The sequence below is a fragment of the Camelus ferus genome, chromosome 15 (assembly GCF_009834535.1).
Source record: "Camelus ferus isolate YT-003-E chromosome 15, BCGSAC_Cfer_1.0, whole genome shotgun sequence".
Classification (NCBI taxonomy): domain Eukaryota; kingdom Metazoa; phylum Chordata; class Mammalia; order Artiodactyla; family Camelidae; genus Camelus; species Camelus ferus.
This window is the reverse complement of record NC_045710.1, coordinates 47,915,657-47,942,342: the sequence shown is the minus strand read 5'-3', so window position 1 is coordinate 47,942,342 and position 26,686 is coordinate 47,915,657.

Genomic DNA, 26,686 nt, shown 5'->3' with positions numbered 1-26,686 from the left:
GGTTCACAAAGTTTTGTCACCAGATCTAGAAACCAGAAGTGGGACCTACCTCCAAAATGATGGTGGGAGTAAAGTTCACTTTCCAAGTCATCAGCCTGGCCCGCCGTCCTTTTGGCACAGCGTTCCTCGCCATTCTGATCCCTGTGGTTTCCAGCACCATCCAAGGCTCCCCAGCACAGGTGTCTGAGGCTAGTCATGGGGTCCCCTCATGGTGCTGCACTTGAGGATGTTGGCTGTAAACCTCACTCTAACAATAGAAGGAGATTTTGCTCCACGGAGAAAGCGGTGAAAGAAACTGAGGGCAGGGAGTGCCACATCCCCGTGAGAGAGAAGTCACGACACGCAGTTGGTAAATTTGTTCCACGGATGGCTGGGAAGGGCCTGAGAACCCTGGCTGAAGGCAGACTAATTTGAAATTGGAACCTTCAATTAGTAATGAAGGGCAAATTCCTTGCTTGATTCTTGAGTTTAGTCTCCAAATGGTTCAGGGAATTTCTACTTTGTTCTTCAGCTTCCACTCCTGTGACACAGAGCTGGTGAGGAAGGCTATCAGTGGGAAATGCATATTACTCTATTCTTTGCAACTCCAGAGCAGAGCCACGTGATAGCCAAGATGAGAAATCTGGGTATGCGCCCCAGAATAGTGGGTGAGTTTCTCTCCAGCCCCTTGCTGGCAGTTTCATCGTCTAAGGTGGTTTAAGGGAAAGTGACCCAGGGTTGGGACTCTCCCAGAATAGTCATATCCATCAGAAAGGCTCTGAGGTGCAACACACCTGGCCCAGCTTCCACTCTTGGGTTTCCTCCTCTGGGCCCCGTGCTGGCCAGAAATTTCTTTCAGCATTCATGGTTGCAGGGAGCCAGTTAGCTGCATGTCCTTACAACTCTAGCCATTTTCAATCCCCTCCCAATCCAACACTCCAGGCTGGCTCTCCTACAATTCACACCGCAAGCCTAGAATTTTTCTCCTTTTGGCACCACTAAGGGGAGAGGTGTTGAAAAGAAGCCGGAGCAGATGGGGATGGGATTCCATTACTTTGTAAATATCTGAATGGCATTTCTTTTTAATTCGACATGAGAGTTTTAGCACGCTTAAAAATTTCCCTACCCTAATTACAAAGCCCATTTTATTATAGGCGCACATACCTCACTTGTAGCTGGTGATGTTTTGGCTCTGAGGCTGGTTGCTGTGTGAGAATTCCATCCCGGGTGCTGTTTTAGGTCTGTTAGTAAGTGGCTTAGCACTTGCCAGTTTCCCTCCCTGGGTAATGACAGAGATGCTAACACAATGGCAAAGCTGCTAATCCCAAACACGTTACTAATAAGGCAAGCTGCCTTGCTAGAGGTTGCAGACAGGATAGGGAGACGGCTGTGGAAATGCTAACACGGGAACTCACGCTCTCTCTCATGCCCATGGATTTGTGGATAATGAGGAATGTCCTGCTTTCCTCAAAATATCACCGCAGTTACTCAACTCAGAGCCTCCTCGCTAATCACATGCCGCCAATTGATGCTCGGCATTTGAGAGGCGGTGAAGGTGAACAGTCAGTGTGGATGCGTTTCACCCCGTGGAGGACACCCAAAAGGTTCCTGTGGGACTCAAATTTCTTCCTCATTTTTGACATGCTTCTCTAGGTGATGTATTGACCCTTGGGGCACATGGTAGATCCTGTAGCTATTTAGTTGTGAAAAAGAAAATCAATAAACGTGTGAATGAAAGCAAACCCTTCTCCACCTGGGTTAGAGCTTCAGGACAGAGCAAAGTCAAAGAGGCTGGATATTGCACAATTTGTATCAAATGTAGCTTTGGAAGCATGATGTGGCCCAGTTCAAGAACTCCAAGGAGATGGAAGGAAGGAAATCATGGAAACTGAGTCCTTCCTTTCCCGGGAGACCAGGTGCAGGCAGTGGAGGAGGAACCACATAAACTTCAACTTGGATTTAGATACAAAAACTGCACTGTGGACAACTGATTTGATCTTTGCACAGCCTCAGTTCTAGCTCAGAATCTCCTTGTCCTGGACATGGTTAAATGTTGCTAAAACTCACCCTAGGATAGGTTTGGTGGTGACGGAGGGGTAGCCACTGACCAAAATGATATATCTTGCTTGGCATATAGTTCTGGAAAGCCATAAGTAATTCCTCTACTTAGTCATAAATTAGAATAACTTTGGGAGCTTTAAAATAATATCATGGTTTGGGTTCACCTCTGTAGACTGGGTTTCAGTCAGTGTAGTGCAGGCTCCTGAGAATTATAGTTTCCAAAACCTTCCAGGTGATTCTGGTGCCGTACCACATTTGAGAAGAATGTCTATGTTTCCCAGACTTAAAAATTTTTTTAATTAAAGTTTTTTTTTTTTTAAAGGTGATTGGCTTAAAAGTTGTCAACATTTTACTTTACCAAGTTAAGGGAAAAGATAATATCTACTATCACCATCATTTCATAATAAAAAGGACAGATTAACACCAAGGAAAGAATTGGAAGGGCAGGTCTTTCAACACATTTAACTTCATAAAAAAAATCACTCTGTTGCCACACCCATGTTCATAGCAGTATTATTCACAAAAGCTACCAAAAGGTGGAAGTAACCCAAGCGCCCACTGATGGATGAATGGATAAACAAAATGTGGTATATCCATCCAAAGGAATGTGATTCAGCCACAAAAGAAAGTAAATTCTAACACATGCTATAACACACATGAACCTTGAGGACATTGTCCTAAGTGAAATAAGCCAGTCACAAAACATTATTTCATTCTACTTACATGAGATGCTCAGAGCAGTCAATTCATAGAGACAGAAAGTAGAATGATGGATTCCAGGGTTTGGGGGTTGGGGAGTTACTATTTAATGGGTATGGAGTTTCAGCTGCAGAAGATGAAAAAGTTCTGGAAATGGATGGTGGTGATGGTTGCACAACAATATGAATGTGCTTAACGCTATTGATGGTGAAATGTGTATTATATGTATATATGTATATTTTACTTCAATTAAAAATTTTCACAAAAGAGCCTTAATGTTTCTCATGTTGTGTGCATTCAAAAGCCACTGCTTAGGATAAAGTAATCTCCTCTGGCTTAGAGAGAGGAAGTACTAGTGTGAGCACAGCCCAAATGGCCCCATCCGGTTACCCAGGCGCCGCTCCAAGTCGGAAAGCTTTGCCTCCAGATAGGCTGCAGCAACCCAGCCCAGGCTGGGTGACGGAGGGGCGCTTCCAGGCTACAAAGCACATTAGCCATGGCCCTGGAGAAACTAAACAATCTCCTCAATCATGCAATTGCTCTAGACCAGGGGTCAACGTGTCCTTAAAAGTACTTGATCTGTTTTATGGGCAGAGATGCCTAGGGGATGATGGACTCAAGAACATTTTCAAGGAACCAGAGATTTGGCCTCAAGAGTTGTCTGAGCAGGCCACAACAGCGGGGCACCCCTCGTGTTTTCCTTCACAAAGCAACGGAACAGAGTAGAAAAGAACCGCATGGAGGTTAAAAGCAGAGCAATTCAAGACCCACAGGAAGCCATTTACAGACAAGATGTTCTTGGAGACAGTTAACTGTCAGTGAAATTACAGGATTACATGAAGAGCAGTATCGTTCTTTATTGTAGCAGTTGCTTCAATTAACATATGTGTCCACGTAGGTCACGTACACGTACATGCATATATATACACACATACACACGTATGAAATGGAGGTTTGTTATGACTGGTTAGTACATTTAAAAAATTCAGATTAACCTGTTCTTAGCAACAGAGACCCTGCTAGCCTACAAGGAGAGCCCTATAGCTGGAATTCATAATCATGAAATTCTCGTACTGCTTTAAGGAGCTCTGTGGGTGATAATAGAGCACTAAAATAGCTAGCATTGCATCGATGTTTCTCACTCTCTACATTTGTTTAATTCCTCTGCCAGAGACACATACTTAACTTGTCTTGGTAGATTTTTGTAATGTGCCTTTCAAATGGAAAACTGTATTCAAGCATTCCAATTTTATCAAGTGGCAAAAACACCCAGGCTGTTGGCCAAAATTTGCATGTTTGTTACTGCATTCCATACCCAGCTATCTCAGGGCTGAAGAATAATAACAATTTTCTGAAATGTTATTGGAGCCCTAATTCTGGCAGCAGGTTAATTCACTTAACCATTTCCATTAAAGCAATAATTATTGGCACATAATCTCAGGAATCACCATGCACAGTGATAATCAATTCCAGTTGCCTTTTTAGCTCAATGAATGCTTGCTACGTACCCATTGTGTGTAACACTCTATAACTTCTCACCTTTATCTAGCACTTCAGAACTGTGAAAGTCATGTTCATTATCTCGTTTGTTTCTGACAGAACTCTGTGAGGAGGACAAGCAGGTTAACATACAAGGAAACTGAGGCACAGGGAGATGACAGGCTTTGCTCAAGATCTCAGACCTGGGAAGTGATGTAGTCACAGTTGAACCCAGATTTCCTCAAGCCTCTCCTGGTCTTCTCTGTGCTGCCCCTTATTACCCCTCCTCACTGTCACCACTCATCGTTGGTGTTTATCTGAAATTACCCTTGGCTAGTCCCCTGAGCAATTTTTTTTGTGCCAATTTTTTTTTCCCTAGAGTGCTCTACAGCCTCACTAAGCAACATGCCATGTGATCTAAACAGCCTTCTCTTCATAAGCTGGGCTACCCTGTCTACCAGTAAATACCGTTCAATTCGCCTGCTTTCCCCAACACTAATGATAGCTTTGCATGCCTCTTCCTTCCGGGAGGAGAAATGAGAGGGGAAGCCTTGCCTTTGCCCCAGTGTAGGCGGTGTGACAGGATGGGCAGAGATGTCTGGGAGTCAGGAGGCCTGAGCTCTGGTCTTGGTTCTGCTGTTGACTGGACTTGGACAAGGCACAACACCACCACAGGCCTTAGTGTCCTACCAGATGGGAACTGTGACATCTTTTCTGACCTTCTCAGAAGGATGAGGTTAACAATGAACGGGTGAAGGATTTGAAGATACACTGTATTTTAATGTAAATGTTGTCAAGTCTTTTTAGCATTCCAACTAACATTAAATGTTGGGGGATAAAGAAACTTCATCACTGTCCTGAGTCAAACAGATTTTTAAATTACATTTCTATATGTTTGTAGGTGGAGAGTATAGCTGGGAATGAGGAAGGAGATAGAATACCGCCTTTCATTTCAGAGATCCGATGCCTTTGGAATACATACTAAGTCTCAATTCTCTGACTACTGGCTATCCATTTTTGTATATTCCAAGCACCAGAATCAGACAGTATTTCTCCATCTGCTATGTGCAGAAAAACAGAAATATCTGGATTGATAGTTTAACATGGACCTCAGTGAAGATACAAATAAAATCATCTGAGAATAACAGCTATAAGAACAATACATAAATATTTATATGGAATAGACTAAAAAGGATCCTGATTATAACCTCCACGTCCTACTCATTAAGGATCTAGTGATAACCTTTAACAAATGTGACCAGAGAAATCATCTTTTAGCTTTTTTTCCATGTCTGAGATCTTATTGTCTCAAACCTTCAGCACTGAGATGGCTGTTTTTAACAGAAAAAATAATTTTCTTTCTATGTGCATTAGCTACTTTTTAAGAACTAAAACTTAACCAATTTACACCTATGAAAAATTCTTCCAACATACTCTGCAAGTGATTAGTGACAGCTTGACTACTTGTCAATAAAATGGTGACAGGATCCTTTAGTCCCATGTCTCTCAAACCCCAGCTTTTAAAATCTGCCTTCTTTCTACCTGAGTCAGCATCTTCTCTGCTGTGAGGTATTGGGAAGAACATTTTATGTCCCTTTTCATGGAAACAGTTATTTTCTACTTGAAGTACCAGCTGAAAAAGATCAGCCACTGCATGGCACCACATTGTCTCCTGCGTTACACATTGTTACCCGTTAAACTGACCCCGGCACTCATTGCTCACAAGTAGTGCAGGGAAATAACGGTTTAATCACCTCCTGTTCAATATTGTAAAGTTTCTGCTCTTTCTCTCAGGATAGATCTGCACAAGAAGAAAGCCCTTGGATGACCTGGGTGGGGTTGAGAATCACGTCAAAGATCAGCCAAGATTTTTCCTAATCTCCTTTCCTTTCACAGCTTAGTTTGGAAAGCACATCCTCTCTGTGCCAGGGCTTCAGCCTGAGGAGATTTGTCTCCAGTATTTGGATTACGAGCAGCTTAATTACCTGCAACTGATTGCACTTGTCTTCACGAAGGTCTGTAGGAAACAGGAGCACTGCTTTTTCTCTGCCCACTGGACCATGACAGAAGAGTTGTTCAATAACTCATCCTTTCTGGTCACTTCCAAACAAAGGATTCTCTCAGGGAGAAAAATTCCTAAACAATGTCTCCCTCAAAAAAAAAAAAAATTCAAGATTGTCCGATCTGACCTCTGGGTCTGAGAACAAGTTTGTGTAACTCCAGGAAAGTCAGGCACAAGCAGTCTGTTTGCCACTCATTTGTCTCTTCAAGAGCAGAATGGCCTGCAGTGCGCTGGGGAAGGCCCCACCCACCACTGGCTGCGTCCTTTCTCTAGTTGGCTCCTGGTTGCTCTCTTAGCGAGAAAGGATCAAAATGTTAAAAAATTTAACATTTCTCTGTGATGTCCTCCCTTGGGATCCTTGCATCCTCAGGGGCAGATAACAGAGGCTCAGACAAATAGAAAACAGTCAAAAATGGGCACCAATAGGATTGTAAGTCAGTAGAAGATGAGCTGGACCCCCAGTGAATCGTTACGCAGCCAGGCAGAGAGGTGATCCCAATGACTTGTCATCACCGTTCTGGAGCTGGGGGTCTCCGGGGTTGCGAGACCATGAACACCGGCTGGGCCAGAGGGACTGAAGGTGGACCCAACATCTACTGCAGGTCATGAATTAACTCTTTTTGTAGAGAAGTGTTCATGGAAAGCTCCTCTGGGGGAAAAAGAGGCTGGTGATCCAGATACACGATATAGGGAACAAACAGATGTGCTGTTTTTCCTATGGATGCCTGAGGGCCACATTTGCTGCCCGAACTCAATAATGCTTCCTCTTTAATGCTGAGAAGTGTCCCAGTTTGGTAGATGAGTTATGCGGTCACCCTAGCGAAGTGATATTTGGACATTATTCTCCAAAAGGCAAGGGCTCGTTGACCATGTGCGTGGTTGGTCAGGCAAATCCTGTGTTTGTGTGAGAAGCACTGTAAGTGAAGCCTTCTGTTAAGGCAGCACCGGGTACAAAATGTAAAAGAGAAACAATTCTTACCTAGCTAATCAAACCCCAATGCATGAAGCCCTGAGGGAATGTATGCCTGATGTTTCTGAGACAAGATTTTCTCAACTCACCTTCCCCTTCACTTTATGACATGAACACAGAGCCAGGGCATTCTGATACCAGGGGATGGCTGAAGAGCCATTTATTATCTATTATCTGTAGACCACGAACAACACTCAACTCTAAAAGTACATGGGAAGAACTGGGAACATCGCAGATTTGTGGAAGAATGAATTCCACTGTTTGAATACCCAAAGCCATAATTGTTGCACCCACGCTCTGACCAAATTGGTGAAAGAAATGCCGTTTGGTGCCATGTGCAATGCCCCAGCCACCACCCCCAGAACTCCCACTGATGCAGGTACATAAAGGTCTTGTAACAGCTCTTCTCTTCATCCTGCTGGGTTGATGTCTGAAGATGACTGACATCAGCTGAGTGTCTTATTTCAAAATATGCTTTGAGTTGATACATCATAAATTTTTATCATTGGACACAGTTCTCCATTTCATTGGCCATTGCTCCTGTTACTAACTAAATAACAGTTTAGTATTACTAGCATTGAAAGAATCTAACTTTGATCTCAGAATAAAATATGAATTTTTTTTTAGAAGACTAACTCTGAAAAAAAGTTCAGGGAAGGGAGGGCTGACTGTCCCATGGCAAGAAATTAAAATTGGATACAATGATGCTTAAAAAAAAAGGTTTTATAACTTTAGATTAAACAGACATGAGGTATTCAATTAAAATGATTTCTGAGGTTTTAAAACCATCATGTTCAGTGATTAATACAGTAAATGTATATTTGATTGAAATATTAAGCAGAAGGGAGATAAATAACAGAGTTTTAAAAATATATATTCTCATTAGTAATGCAGGCCTGAAGTACAAAGTCCAATAAAAATATGGCTTGCTTCTGGAGATGAATAATATTATTTACGGAACTCTTTTGAACAAGTCAGGATGTTCTCATTTGCATATGTAGCCTGATTGGTGAATTATGACCCAGGATTCCAAATCATTGTTCTCTAAACCTGAGCCCAGTAATAGACCTTGTAGGCCAACCTCCTTTCTTTTGCCTGTTTCTCTCACTTTCTTCACTGTGTAGTCTGGACTTGGGTGGGACATCCAGATGGAGTAAAGATTACTGCTCCATCATGTGAAAACAACTGGGTGAAAAGCAAAAGAATCTGTCAAGTATTTGGTGCCATGGAGGGTTAAAAATTATTTTTAAAGTCTTGTGTGATTGGATTTAATCCATCGATCCATTTGAGGTTTTATATTACTATTACTTTTTGACTATTAAGTGAAGACCACAACTAATGTGGGGAAACACTAGGAAGAGAAAAAGCAATGGTCCAGCTCTAGAGGGGAGCCAAAGGTAGGAGCAGTCGTCAATGTTTAGCTGTAAACTGCCTATGAATAGGCCACAAAATCTCCAAATAACATGCAGTACACGTACAGCTTTACATATCCTCCTCTGGCACTGCTAAGCAGCTGTCTGGCTCTGAGCAAGCCCATATGGTCTCTTTGGCCTTTGGTGGGGCCTGACCCACAAAATAAGGGCATTCATGTACTTTTCACTCAAGCAGCATTCTCTGAGCACTCACTCTGGGTCAGGCACTGGGAGAGGCTCTAGGAATCCAATGCTGAGTGAAAAACAGGGATAGCCTTGTCCTCCTGGAGTGATCCCTCTCAAGGGAGACATCGTGATTATTTCATCAAACAACTGCAAAAATTGCAACTGATACATGCACCACTACACAAAAGAACATGTGCTGTGAGGGTCCACAGTAGGGGAGGGGCCTAGTGGGGGAGGCCAGGAAGAGGTAGGAAATAGCATGTGCAAAGGCCCAGTGGTGGGAGGAGGCAAAATAAATATGAAGGACTGAAAACAGGCCAGTGTGGCTACAGCCTAGAGAGCAAAGCTGAGTAGCATGGAGAGAACGCTGGGAAGGTCAAGTAGGGGTCAGACCATGCACAGCTTTGAGGACCATGTTACACAGTTTTGGCTTTACCTAAGAGTCAATGGAAGGTCACCGAGGGGGTTTTAAAATAAAGGATAATATAATCAGAATCGAAACGTTCACTGTGCCACACAAACTCCCCCTCCAAAATGATGAATCTATTACCCCGACTGCTGAGAGTCCTGCCAAACAGCCCTCAGCTGTCAAATCCCTTTGGTAATTGCCTGAACTGCAGAGCCGTGGTACCCAAGGTTATGCTCCTCACATCCTGATCAGTGCAGGGGTACAAAGACCTATGAAGACCAGGCCTGCTCCTCTCAGCTTGGGACAGCACTGAAGGTTCCCCACCATGCTGGCTGAGGCTTCAGCTGACTCTTCATTCCAGCTCAATTTCTCCCTCTGTCCAAGCTTCCTTCCTTTCCTTTCCATAAGAATCACTGCCTAATCAACTTCTTGAATTCTAGTCTCCATCTCAAGCCAGCTTTTTAGGAAACCCAACCTGGGACAGCCTAGAAGTAACAAGAGGATGATCTGGAGAGGGGCTGGTGGTGACAGTGGTAGCCCAAGTCGATAATTGAAGACAGTGGTAGCTGGGCGTATGGTGATGAAGAGAGACGTAGGGAGAGTGGGCAGATTTAGGAGACATTTAGGAAGTAAAAACTAATAGGATTTGGTGACTGAGTGGAGGTGGGGAAGAGTGATGACAGAGAGTGAGAAATCAAGGGTGACGCCCTGCTCCCTAGAGTGCACAGCTGGGAATACGGAAAAGAATCTGGGGAGAGGAAGAGAGGAAAAATTTCCTCTTGGCACTTGTGGAGCTGAGACATTCCAGTGGAGTTTGGAAGGAGGGCATTGACGAAAGACCCTAGGTCACTGGAATATGTGTCTAGACCATAAAGCCAGCCATGAACATGGATGGAGGGAATGACTTAGGGAAAGAGAATATACTGCAAAGAGAAAAGAGCCTAGCTCTAGACCTGGGGGATTAATCTCAATGTTCTTCCCAGTTCCAGTATTCTATTTTCCCACACCTTTCTGAGCTCTCGAAGTGGATTTCGTAACTTTTTAGGAGTAATGACCTCCTTGAGAACTGTCCACAATTTCCGAGGGCCCCCCACCTCTAGGCTCATCCCTAGACCCCTCAGTGATCCAGCCTCCAGGACATAAGTTCACACTCTACAGGAAGACTCTGCTTTTATAACCCTAGCACTTCTGCAGCATCTCGTGCGAACTGTGCTTTTATGTTTAAGCCTCCAGCTGATAGCCATCTTCATGGTCCAACAAGGACTCGTAAGGAACGCCGAGTACCTGAAATACCTGCGCTTCCATGCCACTAGGCAGAGGTGGTGCCTCTCTTCATCACCAGTCATGTTCAGGGCTGCCCTGGCTCAGAGGAAGAGTCGTTCATCCCACTGAACAGGGTTTGGCAAATCTTTTGTGCAGAGGGCCAGACAGTAATTACTGTAGGCTTGCGGGACACATAGGCTCTCTGTCGTGTATACCACTTCTTTCTTTAAAATACCCCTCTCAAGTGTAAAAACCACTCAGCTAACAGGGCACAAATAGACAGACTGTGGGCCACCACTGTAGTTTGCTGACTCCTGCCACAGAAGACCATCAACTCTGCAGTCAGACCAATTAAAACTGCATTTCTCCTCCCCTGGGCATCCTAGCGTCTGAACTTGGAGACAGTCTTCAACCTTTTGAGGACTCTGTTTTCTCATCTGTTTTATACACACACACACACACACACACACACACACACACACACACACACACATATCTACCTCTTTGGGTTGTTGTAAAGCCTAGAAATAAAGTATATTCAATACCCATCCATGTACCTGACACACAGAAGTTGCCTCGTTAACCAGTATAGTGGGAAAGATGATCTTGTTTCTAAAAAAATTTTTTTGCATTAGAATATGTTGATAGTAACAGATTTTCCCCCCAGGTTACACCTGGAGACATGTTTTTCTGGAACACGTTAGTTGTCTGTTTGTCCTATTAGTCAGCGGCACGAGAATCCAGCTGTGTTCAGACCGTATGCACTGCTGAGCTGAGAGTGGCAGGGAGACCTGGGAAAATGGTGCCCGTGCTGTCGTTCCTGGTTTCCGTGCCTTCACCTGATGACTTCAGGCATTTCTAACTTAGTTTGCCCACCATGTGGCTGCTCTTGCCAAAAAGAATCACGCATCCCATAATATTAGCCCCACACTGGCTCTAGTATTTGTTATGCAAAAATTCCACCCATCAAGACAGAATGCTCCTCTCCAGTCTACACTGCATGAAGTTGGTTATTTTCACAGATCCTGGCACAGTGAAGGGGACTGTCTCACGTCACATCACATGGACTCTTCCCAGCTTCCACTGAAGGCACAGGAGTCCAAAATCTCCTCCCTCCTTTCTGTCCTGAGGGGAGTGGTCTCCACAAGCTCCACAAGCCTCAAAGGCTTGTTTCACCCTTCGGGGAGGCTTCAATTCCCTTCCTCCTTTCCCCATCAATAAACTCTACTACATGTCCTTTCACATCACTGGGCGACAAATATTACTCCGATATGAGCCACTCTGCCGGCTCCTTTAGACCTAGATAATATTAGGTAACACCCACAACTGCACACTCTCTGGAAGAGTCAAGTCCTCCCAAAGATTTCTGTGAACTCCTACGAGCAGGGAAAGCAGACTTTTATCCTCAGGGTCACTTTAATCTGTGCGTTCTTGCTTCTGCACACACCTCATCAATGAAATTGTGGAACTCTTTTTTTTCTTTATATACAGACAGACAAATACGCTCACAGCAGGCATTTGTGTGTCTAATGGATGTAAATGAAGGTCTGGAGAAAAAGAGTTTGCATTGCATCAGTGAGCACAATTTTAAATGAAATATTAGACACCCTTGTTCTCAAAATCTGCTTTGTCCCATTCCCCTAGAGAAATCCCACTAGCTCTTTATCTCACAAAGAATTCAGGTTGTTGCCACCTCATCTTCCCTCCACCACACTTCTCCGCCCATCTATTCTTTCCTCTAAAGAATAAAACACAAGTTTCTTTCAGTCTCTCATGCAGCACGCTTCAAGAACCTTTTTTTTAAAAACTTGGGCTCCCTTTGAAACTGTCATCTCAGAGTCTCATCTTCTACCCCCAAGAGCTTAATAAATTATTTTTCTCAAACAATGAGAGTTTCCTCTCTAAGAAGAAAAATTATACCAGTAGCTAAAACAATAAAAAAAAATTCACTTTCTTGCATGTAGGTTGTCTGGTAGGATTACCACTTATAATTTTCATTTTCAGCCATTAATATTTTAGCTTAAATCAGTTAATGAGATGAATTGAAAGGAGTAAGAAATAAGAAAACAGAATTAAGAAAATGTACATTTTCTTGGGGGGAAGAGGGCCAGGGAGAAAGCACAGGAGAAAGTTTTTGGAGGAGCGAGGGTATGGATCAAACAAAAGTCAACAAGAATATACTGCAGGGGGCTGGAGGGGAAAAGAAAAGCAAAACTATATAGAAGAAGATGGGAGAGCACAGAAAAGGATATTTATCTATTTTGCCCAGAGCAGAACATCATCTAGATGTTGCATAAGTATAGTTAAATCCTTTGGTAGAACACACGCTCACGAGACAAGGGAGATCCTCCTCTGATGTGGAAATTACTACTGAGAAAATCCATGACACCCCCCCCCCCCCCCGCCCCGTACAAATCTGCTGATGTCATAGCTGCTCGGAGAATCGGCTTTGGCTCTGCCCTGCATGGGCGTGGGGACCCAGACAATGAAGCTTGGAGTGTAACTGATTACTGAGGCTATAAATTGCACAACTCCAATGACGCACAATTGGGGTGCAGGGGGCTGGAGGACAGGGAGGAGGTCATTTTTTTTGTTGTTATTTTCTGGAGCCTGCTTTGGAATTTTCCCACGTTTCTCTCCATGTAACAATAGACATTAGCATTTTCATATGTCTTGAAAGTTAAAGCAAGATGTGGGAAACTCAATTGTTGAAGAGCAGAGTTCTCCAACTGCACTCTTCAGAGATTTCCCGTACTTTTGGAAAATGTGTACCAATGAAGGCTTTGGTTATTGGTGCTGCTTCATTTCTAGGGATGGCCTGATTTCCAGTCCACTTCTCCCCCTTCAGTGTATCTGCTTGGCTGGGGAGGTTCCCACTGATTTCAAGGGGTACAGAGAGTAGAGCCACCATGCAGAAGGCTGGACTCAGATTGCTGAAGACATTTTTTATCATCTTTTCTAGGTCTGTGTCATCACTGCAGGAAGTGAGTTGTTTCTGGGAAACTGATATATTAAGAATTGTTCAAAAAAGCTAGGAGCTGGATCTGGAACTTTGACTGGAAGGGGTGTTTCAGAGCTAAACATGGTAGCCAGTCAGCTCTCATCTATTTTCTGAGACAGTACTGCCTTCAGTTACCATGTGTCCTATTGGAGCTTTGCAATTCCCTCCCCAACACCAAACCATACACACTAGTTAGCGTCTTGACTCAGGACAAAAATCAAATTCACATTTACCATAACCTTGTGTAAAAACTCCTATCTTCTCTATTATTATAAAGCAAGGTTTGGGAAAACCCTTAAGTTCCCAAGCATTAAATGCCTTTTTTTTGGACTCTGAAGATTTCTGCAGACAGCGATGCCTTACATGTGGCCCAAGAGACCATGCTCCACTCAGGTCTCGCTCTCATGGATCTCACAAACCCAGGGACAGTAGGTGGGAAGTAGGAAGACGCATGTAGGCGCAGCCAGACCCTTGCCTGTGAGGCCATGGCAGTGACTGAAAACTGAAAGTTCCCTTATCATCATGAAGCTTTTCTCAGACATTCAGCAGAGAATCTGGCGGTGAGAGTAGGGAATGAACTGAAGAGACAGGGAACATGATGCTCAGCCAAGATTCCCAGCTGGGGTCCTGCAGAGCTCATGGGCCTGATGCATTCAAACTGACCATTGACTAAGATGTCAGAAGGGCTTCAACTTTATGGAGCAATTGGCATGATGCTAGATGGAAATCAATGCCCGCGATCTAAATTTTGTATTTTGTGTGTTGTCAGTTGAAGTTAGATGTCTGTTTCTCTTTCTTGGACTGATTTTCTTTCCACAATCAGCATGATGAAAAAGAAAATAATGCTTATAAATGAAGTCAGCATATAGTACTGGCTGAGCTGGAGGAAGCTGGCAGCTGCAGAAATTCTGTTTTCAGTTTACACTATGTGGCATTAATTGCACTGCTATGTAACTCAGTATAACTACACAGTCTTGGGTCAGGATTCTGCTCTTATTTCAGGGGTGCTGGGGTCTAAGTGTGTGGCTATCAGGTGGGGAGGCCAGGCCCTCTGGGTCATCTCTCAGCAAGGACTGTATCTTTTAGCCCTAGGACCTCACTGTAGGCCAGAGGTTTTCAATTGCCTTCCCAGGGCCAAGAAGTGAACCAAGCCTGGAGCAGCCCAGAGGCACCTGGTCCCGCAGGTGAGCCAAAAGCCATTTCCTCTCTAACCCTAAAGAGTGAGGTGTGTGGATTGTGTCTAAGCCAGAAAACCTTCCCCTGTAGGCCTTAGGACTAGCGTTGAAAATGAGGTCACTACCAAGTTCAGATTTTCCGATTTTCCTGTTAAACTTAGTAGCATGGTGGACCAGGGCAACATCTAACAAGAATGGCCAGTTAATGGTCACACTCGTGAATGAGGTGACACAGATGCTAGTAACTCCTGGCCAGGTAATGGGAATTTCTTAGCACATCCCTACTAACCCAGATGTCTTGACCACAGAGAGAGAGAACAACAATTTGTCTCCTCACTACCATGAACCAGCTATGGGGCCTCGGACAAGGTAAACTGTTAACTCTCTGACCCTCCTATGGGCTCTTTGTAAAGTGGAGACAGCTTTGCTGCTGAAAAGTAAGAGCCTAACTTGGTAGAATTCTAAGTTCTTCTCAGCTAAAAGCCTGGGGTCCAGGTATATTTTTGGTATGTTTCTGAGGTATGTTCCTTGATTTTATTTCAGTATCCTCAGTACTTGGTACATGGCAGGAACTCATTCATGTTGGATTGAATAAATAATTAAATAAGTATAATTATAATGTTCAAGAAAACCATATTCTTGCAAATAACCCACAGGGCAGCTACCCAATTAACATTTCTTTTTTGATTTTTTTTTTAGCAAAGAATGAGATTCAGCCAGACAGTTCTGCATACCGAGGGGCCCATCCAAGGGCAGGGTTTTCAGAGGCAATGAGGAAAAAGAGAACAGATGGGGCCATTCTTACCTTTCAGAGAGCTTGGGAGCCTGAGAACACAGGCGAGTATGCAATCCCTCCCAGAAAAGCCAGGCGGTCTTGTTTGTTCAGGTGAGGGAAGACTTGAGGCTATCTGAAATGATCATTTTGTAGGTATGAACTTGGCTCCTCCCTCTTCAAACTTCTTAAATCAATGGTCCTGTAACATCAGAGGAAAGATGCATTCATTCATTCATTCATTCATTCCCAGACCATGGGGGGGATTCTGTGTGATTTGGGTACAAGCCAGGCAAGGATGGATGGAGGCTCCTCCCTGGTGTTCAGAGGCAGTGGAGGTCCTTGGAGCTATGGTCTGATCTGTGGAAGAAAGAGGGGCTCTGGTCCCAGGCAGCACCCAGGAGGCTTGACCATCACCCGAGGAGCCATGCAGGGTCCAGAGAAGTCTCAGGCAGTAGGACACTATCTGAAATGAGCTCCAGCAGATGGAGGCAAGACATCAAGGTGTATTTCAACCTATTAGGGACAGCTCAGTTATTTTGAGGATTCCTTGGGGACCCATTTTATCAGCTTCCTGCCACGACTACATTTGGGGTTATGTGCTTCCTATGCTAATAATCAGACATGCCAAGTCAAGATTGCTTTACAGAAGGTTTGCTGTGTACAGATTACTCTGACACCAAGGTGCCAAGCCAAGGAGGTGAGTGGGACTGAAGTCCAGCCTCGTCTCCACTCACTCAGCTGTGGGCCCCTCTACTGGGTATGCTGTTCCCCAGCAGGATGCTTTGGCTAAGCCACAGTATTTAATCCTTGGAGCTGCATCTGACTGATTTGTCAAGCCAGGGGGTTATAGGCCAGTTAATCTCTATTTCCTCCTCCTCAAATCCATTCATTGTTCTTCTCTGTCCTGCTCTGTTTCCCAGATGGTGGCCTCTACACAATGCACCTGAGACCTTCTTATTTTGTGGCTTCCAGTAGGGTTTGGCCAACTGGAATCACCAGTAGGAGGTGAGGAAGGTGAGAGGAAAGGTGAGGCCAGGTTGCTCATTTTCTCCATCACCAGCCTCCCCAGCAACGTGCTCCCTCCCTGCCAGCCGTGGTTCTGACCTTGGCTGTGGTCCTGCTGGGCAGCCCCTCCCCCACAGCCCTAGGTCTCCCTGGACTCTGGTAATGCTGTTCCCTCCCCTGCTCTCTCAGACCAGGGGGTAATAATGGCTTCCACTGCTCCTGGTCCCGGGGTGCCTTGTCAACTCTTGCAGGTTCCACTTCCCTGGCCACAGAACTGTAAATGGTCCTTTTATTCAACTCTGTTTGATTAAACCCTTTTGCCTCTGTCATCTCTTTCTGGGCTGGGACACTGACCGATACAGAGGACCTTTTTCTAATCTGCACAGATGGACCACATAGGCTAGCAGAGACCATGGGTGCAAATAGCACTTTGCAATTCAAAACAAGTATTTGCTATGTCACCTCTGTAAAAGGTAGTAATTATAATAATACTTATTTGAAAGGGTTATTGGGAAGATTTAAAAAGACCCATAGAACGGTTTGCATAGTGCCTGGAACGAAATAAGTGTTCAATAAATGGTAGTTATTATTCTTAGCTTGTGACCCCTGGAAACCCCATGCAGCCCTCAGTGTTCACTCAGCTCTCCCTTCATGCATGAAGCATCTGCTGAGCACTGGAGTTCCCACAATGACTGTCTCTCTCTGAATTCCCATCCCATTGATTGTTTATATAATTAATTGGCTTCATATCTTTTCACCTACTATTTTTTATTATCTACTATGTGAAAAGTGCATAATTCAAGATATGTTTCCTTCTCTCAATGAGAGCATGAGCATAGAGAAAAAAATTCATTGAATATACATGGTGTCAAACACTGCTAGGCACTTTCCACGTCCTTTAAATTTCTTAACAACTCTATGAAGTAAATATTGTTATTCCAATAAAATGTCCCTTGGCCAACAAGTGGTAGGGAAGGGTTCAAACGTGTGTCTTTTTACTGCAAAGCATCACTAAGTCTTCAGTCTATTAGGAGAGGTGACACGTAACCAAATAACTATGATTCGAGATAGTTCCATGCACCCTATCATTAGGAAAATTGTGTGTTAGAGATGGACAGTGAAGATGGGCGTTAACTCCCTGCCAAGGGTTGATCCAAACCATTCAAAGGTGCCTCCCCTGGGCTATGGGAAGAAGCAGCACCAATCCTTGTTTGGGGGAAACCAGGTTCTGATAACTGAAGCAGACCTGTGGAAAGATACCTTTTAACATAATCTGGAAAACAGTGAAACTATGAGCATTAGGTCTGGAGGAAGCTTCCTGGAAGAAAGAGGATTTGAGCTCTGTCTTAAAAGGTGATTCAAGTTAGCTGGTTGAAGAAATAATGGCAGCGCTTTCAGGTAAAGGGAACAGCACGACCAAAAGCTCTACCTGTACAGTTACACTGGCTCAGTCACTTGTGCACACGCATCTGACATGTTACTGTCAGTGACCTGAGGATGAGAGCTACGCCTCCTTTCCAGCCTTGCCCCTGCCCCCCACTCAACTCAAGGCTGGGGACGTAGGAGGAGTTCAACAAAGTCTTTTGTTTGACTGGATGAATGTCTTTCTCTCTTCTGGGAGACCCCTGATTTCAAGGCCAATGCCGTGTTGCTTCCAGACAGCAAAGTCGAAGCGTACAGCTAAAGACAGGTGATACTTTTTAAGTGGCAGTGCTCACTGGTGGTGTGACTGGAAATGGAGTCAGGTTGGCTGGTGCTGTATCGATGTTAGCACGCTATTTCTCAAGATCCAGCAGCCCTGGTGTCTAAAGTAACCCCCACAGTTCACTTCAACACATTTGGGAGACAATTTCAACAGAACATATGACACAGGACATGAAAGCACTCTCCTAGTTTCAACAGGAGCAAACCAGAAACACGTGGCAAAACATCATGTTCAGATGACTTATTTATAAATCTTTCCTCCCAAGAATATATCCAGTCGTCATAGCCTTTGTTCACTCGGAGTATTAAATAAACCTGTCGTCGGAAATTATCTTTAAACTGTACTCGAGACTTTCTTTGACTTTGGGGGCAATTTCATTTTATAATTGTGCACTACTCTTGTTTCTGATGCTTTAACAGATGAAGACCGTCCATAGGAGATAATTCAGCAAGTTAGTTGTCCCATCGCCAAGCAAAACCAAAGTCTGTATCAGCTGTGAGAAGATAATTCAGTTTGCCTGAAAATATCATTTTCAGAATGGCTTGTATCGTATGTCAGAATTATTTTAAAATCTGAACTAGGACACTGTGGGGACCCTCCTAAGGGATGTGCAGCTGATCTGCAGCTCTGTGAACTGAAGCTGTTTTCCAATATTGTTTATTTTTTAACTCAAGGACTAACTGCCTCATTCAAGTGGCAATAGGTGGTTAATCCTCTATAAAAGTCCTTGGATGTATTCCTTGTAAATGCTAATTATTAGAAGAAAATGTTACAGGGTTTCTTAGGAAATCAATACTTTATTATGCAATAATTACATCTGCAAGTTTAATGTTCTCCATAAGTCCCAGCAAAATGAAAGAGGTCACTGGGTGAGGTGGCACAAACGGTCCTTGCCTGACCAGGAAAATCTTCGAGAATTTGAGGCCTGGTAAAGTGCCGAGATGTAATTAAAATATTTTCACAAGTACAACATTTATTATGGAAACCAAATTGCAAGAACATCTGTCTGGATGACACTTTGGCCCAAAGTTGGATCTAAACCTGGTAACAGTTATAATTGAAACTGTGGCTTCATTTTTCACCCTAGATCTTTGATTTTTCTCTTGTGCCTCACAGAGCAATTTATTTCTCAAAGCTGCAGCAGTTAACTTTTGTTTTCCTAAACCTTCCTGGGCAAAAATCCCAGCTCTTCCAGTTTTCTACCAAGAAGTTATGGAAGGTGGGAAGGAAGGGAAGCAGCCCTCAAGGAGAGAGAAGGGAGCTCAAAATCAGTCTTCCAAGAATTTCTGGGTCACTGTCTAATTGATACGCCTATTGGCAAGCCTCAGATTTAAGCCTCTTCTGACTTCACAGGCAGCTCTTATTCAGTGTGAAGCCATGTGTGAAGACTCGAGGCATTGAACATGGAACCCCCCCCGCCCCCAAAAATCAGCCAGCTCCACTTAAAGCACTCAGGCTAGGGAACTGTACCATAGCGAAAAACCCCAAACAGTTGTTTTTCCATTATGATCTTCGGCCTAGCATTTATTATCATTTTTATTGCACACTTTTAAAGGCAATGGTCCATTTTACTTAGATCATTAATTTGCAAAAATCATGAGATATGAGCAGATATGGTGTTTTTTATGGGCCATGCTACACCCCTATAGGACCCCAAAGGAAATGAGGTGCGGGTCTCAGCACACTAAAGGCAGGAACCCTGGGACCACACGCTTCATATTCTTCCAGAAACAGAGAAGATGAAAGTACTTTCACAGGAATGATACAGCTAGAGGAATGGAGAGAAGCGTGAATAATCCACAGCCTGAATAAATGAATGGAAAAATAAGCAACAGAGGGAAACTCTGACCAGCAGTGGGGTGTAGCTGAAAGACCCCTGGCCGTGGAGTCTGGAGATCTTGGGTCGACTGGCTCTGTCACTTACCAGCTGTGTAACTGCTGTCAGTGAACTGCTCATAATGCACCTCCCCTTTGCATCTGTAAAATGGTAATAGTAATTCCTATTTCATAAGCTTGGCAGGCAACAGAACCCCCCAAGAAGCCAGGTCACAGGCTGCAGAACCAGACTGCCATGGTTTAAATCTGAACTTCTCTCACTTGCTTGCTCTGTGACCTTAGGCATCTTATCCCCTCTACATTTGTGTTTCCCTATCTGTAGAATGGGGATAATGTACTAAACTTCTAGAGGTGAGGGTGAGCATTAGATAAATTAATACAAGTAAAGTGCCTAGAAGAGTATCTGGTGCATAATAAGCAAGATATGTTACCATAATATTACTATCTTTGTATATACAATAGTGTTACATAGAGATACACTTTACATTATGTTAGTTATCATCATTATTATTGTTATTACTATAGTTAGGATTATATAAGTTGTGATTCTCAGTTGCAGTCAAGAGAGTCAAGTCTAGCTGATTTAAGTAGAAAAGGATACTAGACGATATTAAGAAGACCCTAGACAGCAGCATGTAAATCAGTGAAGCTAGAACACTCCCTTACACCATACACAAAAATCAACTCAAAATGGATCAAAGACTTAAACATAAGACAAGATACAATAAACCTCCTAGAGGAAAACATAAGCAAAACATTATCTGACATACATCTCAAAACTTTTCTCCTAGAAGAAATAAAAGCAAGAATAAACAAATGGGACCTAATGAAACGTACAAGCTTCTGCACAGCAAAGGAAACCATAAGTAAAACAAAATGACAACCTATGGAATGGGAGAAAATTTTTGCAAATGAAACCGACAAAGGCTTTATCTCCAGAATATATAAGCAGCTCATATGACTCAATAAGAAGAAAATAAACAACCCAATCCAAAAATGGGCAGAAGACCTAAACAAGCAATTCTCCAAGGAAGACATACAAATGATCAATAGGCACATGAAAAAATGCTCAATATCACTAATTATCAGAGAAATGTAAATCAAAACTACAATGAGGTATCACCTCACACCAGTCAGAATGGCCATCATTCAAAAGTCCACAAATGACAAATGCTGGAGAGGCTGCGGAGAAAAGGGAAGCCTCCTTCACTGCTGGTGGGAATGTAGTTTGGTGCAGCCACTGTGGAAAACAGTATGGAGATTCCTCAAAAGACTAGGAATAGACTTACCATATGACACAGGAATCCCTATCCTGGGCTTATATCCAGAAGGAACCCTACTTCAGGATGACACCTGCACCCAATGTTCATAGTAGCATTATTTAAAATAGCCAAAACATGGAAACAGCCTAAATGTCCATCAACAGATGACTGGATAAAGAAGATGTAGTATATTTATACAATGGAATACTACTCAGCCATAAAAACCGACAACGTAACGCCATTTGTAGCAACATGGATGCTCCTGGAGAATGTCATTCTAAGTGAAGTAAGCCAGAAAGAGAAAGAAAAATACCATATGAGATAGCTCATATGTGGAATCTAAAAACAAAAACAAAAACAAAAACAAAGCATAAATACCGAACAGAAATAGACTCATAGACATAGAATACAGACTTGTGGTTGCCAAGGGGGTGGGGAGGTGGGAAGAGATAGACTGGGATTTCAAAACTGTAGAATAGATAAACAAGATTATACTGTATAGCACAGGGAAATATATACAAGATCTTATGGTAGCTCACAGAGAAAGGAATGTGACAATGAATATATATATATATGTTCGTGTATAATTGAAACATTGTGCTCTACACTGGAATTTGACACAACATTGTAAAATGATTATAAATCAATAAAAAATGTTAAAAAAAAAAAAAAAAGACCCTAGAATCTCTTGGATAATCAGGAGCCCAGGCTTGTTCTTTATATAGCCAGAACCAAACAGGAATAAGATCCAACTACATTAAAAAACTGTTGTAGTCAAACACCATTGCCCATCTCTAGGCATGGACTACCCTTGAGATTTGAACCCAAGAGCTTTGCCACTGCTATCTGAGAAGAAGTCTTCATGCCCAGAAGATCCAGTTTCTCTTTGCATAGCTGCTTCCTTTTCTCATTTCTCCAAGCCACAAACAGAATGTCCTCTAATTGGTAGAATCAAGGCTATTTGCCTGTATCCTAGCTGCAAAGGAGTCTGGCAAATATAGCCCTTAGCTTTCCAGCCTGCACAGTAGAGATAAAACTATGAAAAACTGAGAAAAGCTAAAAGAAAGTTGAAGTGAGCCAACCTAAAATGTCTTCTATGAGGATTTTAAAGTAAAATATAGGTCTGAAAGCCACATTTGATCAAATAAGGTAGAAGTGGAAGATCTTTAATTTGTTTTTCAGAGATTAGTTAGGAGTTTCCAAAGATAACTAATAATTATACTGGTGACATTATTGTGTTTCCACTAAGCAAAGGCAAGTGGAACTAACCTAATGGTTGGTTCCCTACCTATGACTTGGGCAGGAGAGGAGGTTCCTCCTCTACCATCATTCTGTGCTCAGTGTAGACCAGTGAGCCAGTCCTACCTGCATCTTCACTCTTCAGAGGAGTAGATGCAGACTGGCATGATGAAAGGCCTGGGATGAGAGCTCCTAGAGAAGTGACTCTGGAAACTTTAAATGTACATTCAAAGTACAAGGATCTATGAAGTCCTGGCTGCTTGAGATTATGAGGATCCGGCAAGTCTGGGGACCATTACTGACCATTAACATAATTAACTATATTTTGAATCAAAACATGGCAGTTACCTACAAGGCCTGTTCTAGAAACTGTCTGAATATAGATGGATACAGAGTCAGGAAATCTGGCTTCTAGTTCTCTTCCACCACTGTGGCATATGTGGACTTCTGCACCTTATTTCAGCTCCTTGGGCCTCAATTTCCTCATTTAAACTCTGATCTCCTTTAAATTTTTGAAGTTCTACTTTCTAAAGTTTGATATAAATATTTACATATTTAAATATTTCTTATCAACAGGGATAATTATTCCTGTTAACTTTGATGATCCTAAGTTCTGTCCCAAAGACTACAGAAAGTGTTACACAATCATGCTCTTTTTAAATTTATGAAAATCATACCAATTGTTATCAATGCAAAAAAAAAAATAGGTAAACTTGATCATATTCAGTGTCAGTGGATTTATTTTCAGTCAGCAAACTAATTTCAGTGAATTTTATTGCACTGCTCCAGACATAATTTCTGCTTGCTTTCCTGCAATTATGCTTGTGAGTACTGGCTACTTAAGTGTGGAAACTGCATCCTCCTTATTTCCTAGTTAGTGTTGAATAAGCTTGTATAAGATACCCAAACATGTATAATGAAACCTATTAAAGTAAGAAAACCTTTCAAAAGTTCTTGTTTCAGAGACTGCTGCACAACATTAAGGTTAACTTCATTAATGTGATTTAATCTTCAGAGCATATTTAGTCTTGCCAATAAAAAGTAAACCTAAGCCAACTTCTTCATTGTCTCAAATTCTTAAAAATGCATCCATACTAAAGCAATAAGAAAAGAAAATAGTTCAGATTAAATTATTGGCAAGGGCAAAAATATCATTATTTGAAAATTATATAATTTTTCTGCTTATAAAAACCAAGGGAATCTACTGAAAATTACTTCCAACAGAGTTCAGGTAATATAAACTGCTTATATAGCAGTAATTAAAATCAATAGATTTGCAAAATAAATAGATTTCCTAAACATCAGCAATAATCAGCTGGAAAACAAAACAGGAAAAATGAGTGCATCCAAATAAGCACAAAAATATAGACTACCTAAAAGTAAACTTAGTAAGAAATATGTGTACCATGTATAAAGGACACTGCAGAGCTTGACCAAAGGATATCGAAGACTTAGGTAGCTGGGAAGCAGCTGTGTTCTTGGGTAGAGAGTTTTAATATTGCAAAAATTAATTGATAAACTTACTGAAATTCAACTTAAAAAAATCCCATCAGTATTTTTCATAAGGAGAGAGGAATAGGAGGAAGTGACCAAAACGCATCTGAACAAAAACGCATGCAACAGATACAATATTTCTCTTTGTAACCCAGCACAGGGTTGGAGTCTAGACTGGATTGTCCCATCTTTGATATTTAGAGTTTGGGGGAATTTGTTGCCAATCACTTTTCTTTCTCTATGTCTTCTTTGTCCCACTTGCAAAAAGGAATCACTATCATCATCATCATCATCATCATTGTATTCTACAGCATTCAATGAGATAATGTATACTAAAGTGTTATTAAAGTATAGAGTGTATATTAAAGTATAGAGGAACAAATATTAGTTAACTTATTTTTTCCCCAGTACTAGATAAATGAAACAAGGAATAAGACCTTGAGGTCATATAATATACGGGCATTTAAGGATGCTCAAAAGAGGACTGACCAACATACAGTAAAGCAAATAAAGGGCTAGTTCAAGGAACAAACGAGTATTTAGGGACTGAGGAAGAGGTCTACCAATTGCATTAATAAGAGAAGTTTTATAAACCAGCTATCAATCAGTATGAAAGAAAGAGTAAAAATAATGCAATATTTTGAAACTACATAAAGTTATATTTTATTGAGCACTAACTATGTGCTAAACACAATAGAAGCATTATTTCACAAGGAATCTATGGAAATATTCACTATTCCCATTTTAGAGAAGGACTTACAAGTAAAAATGGACTAATTCTTATGCTAATTTTCTAGCTGGAAAACTGAATCACTGGGAGATTAACTCAGTTGCATGTCAGAATCTCCAGCAGATTAGCATGTGATCTATCCTGGAGAATGTTCCATGTGCACTTGAAAATAATGTGTATTCTCTTAAATGTCCATCAATAGATGACTGGATAAAGAACTGTGGTATATTTATACAATGGAATATTACTCAGCCATAAAAAATAATAAATAATGCCATTTGCAGCAACATGGATGGACCTGGAGAATGTCATTCTAAGTGAAGCAAGCCAGAAAGAGAAAGAAAAATGCCATATGATCTCACTTACATGTGGAATCTGAAAAAAAAAAAAAGACAAATTTATTTACAAAACAGAAACAGACTCACAGACATAGGAAACAAACTTATGGTTACCGGGGTGGGGGGAAAGAGGGTGGGAATGATAACTTGGGAGCTTGAGATTTGGAGATACTAACTACTATATATAAAATAGATAAACAACAAGTTTATACTGTATAGCATAGGGAACTATATTCTTTATCTTGCAGTAACTTATGGTTAAAAAGAATATGAAAATGAATATATGTATGTTCCTAAATGACTGAAATATTGTGCTGTACACCAGAAACTGACACAACATTGTAAACTGACTATACTTCAATAAAAATATATTAAAAACAAAATAAAAGAAAAGAATGTGTATTCTGCTGCTTTTGGATGGAATGCTCTCTCTATATGTATATCAATTAAGTTCATCTAATCTAATGTGTCATTTAAGGCAAGTGTTTCCTTATTGATTTTCTGTCTGGATGATCTGTCCATTGCTGTAGTGGGGTGTTAAAGTCCCCTACTATTATTGTGTTACTGTCAATTTCTCTTTTTATTTCCATCAATGTTCGCCTTATATATTTAGGTGCTCCTTTGTTCAGTGCATATATATTTACAATTGTTGTATCTTCTTCTTGGACTAATGCCTTCATCATTATGTAATGTCCTTCTTTGTCTCCAGTAACAGTCTTTAGTTTAAAGTCTATTATGTCAGTTGTAAGAATTGCTATCCTGGCTTTCTTTTAATTTCCATTCGCATGGAATTCCTTTTTCCATTCCCTCACTTTCAGTCTGTGTGTGTCTCTAGATCTGAAATGAGTCTCTTATAGGTAGCATATACATGGGTCCTGTTTCTGTATCCATTCAGCCAGTCTGTGTCTTTTGGCTGGAGAATTTAGTCCATTTACATTTAAGGTAACTATCAACATGCATATTCTTACTGCCATTTTGTTGATTGTTTTAGGTTTGTTTTTGTACATCTTTTTTATTCCTTTTTTCAAAGATATTTGCAAATGATATGATTATAAGGGGTTAATTTCCAACATATATATGAGCTCATACAACTCAACATCAAAAAAAAAAAACCAACCAACCCAATTGAAAAATAGGTAGAAGAACTAAATAAACATTTTTCTGAAGAGGAAATGCAGATGGCCAACAGGCACATTGAAAAGATGCTCAGTGTCACTAATCATCAGGGAAATGCAAACCAAAACCACAATCAGATATCACCTTATACCTGTCAGAATGGCTATTATCAAAAAGAGTGCAAATAACAAATGCTGATGAGGATGTGGAGAAAAGGAACCCTTACACACTGTTGGTGAGAATGTAGATTGGTGCAGCCACTGTGGAAAACAGTATGGAGGTTTCTCAAAAAACTAAAAATACAACTACCATATGACCTAGCATTTCCACTCCTGGGTATATATCTGAAAAAAACAAAAACACTAATTCAAAAAGATACATGCACCCCAATGTTTATAGCAGCATTATTTACAATTGTCAAGATACGGAAGCAACCTAAATGTCCATCAACAGATGAATGGATAAAGAAGATATGGTAAATATATATACA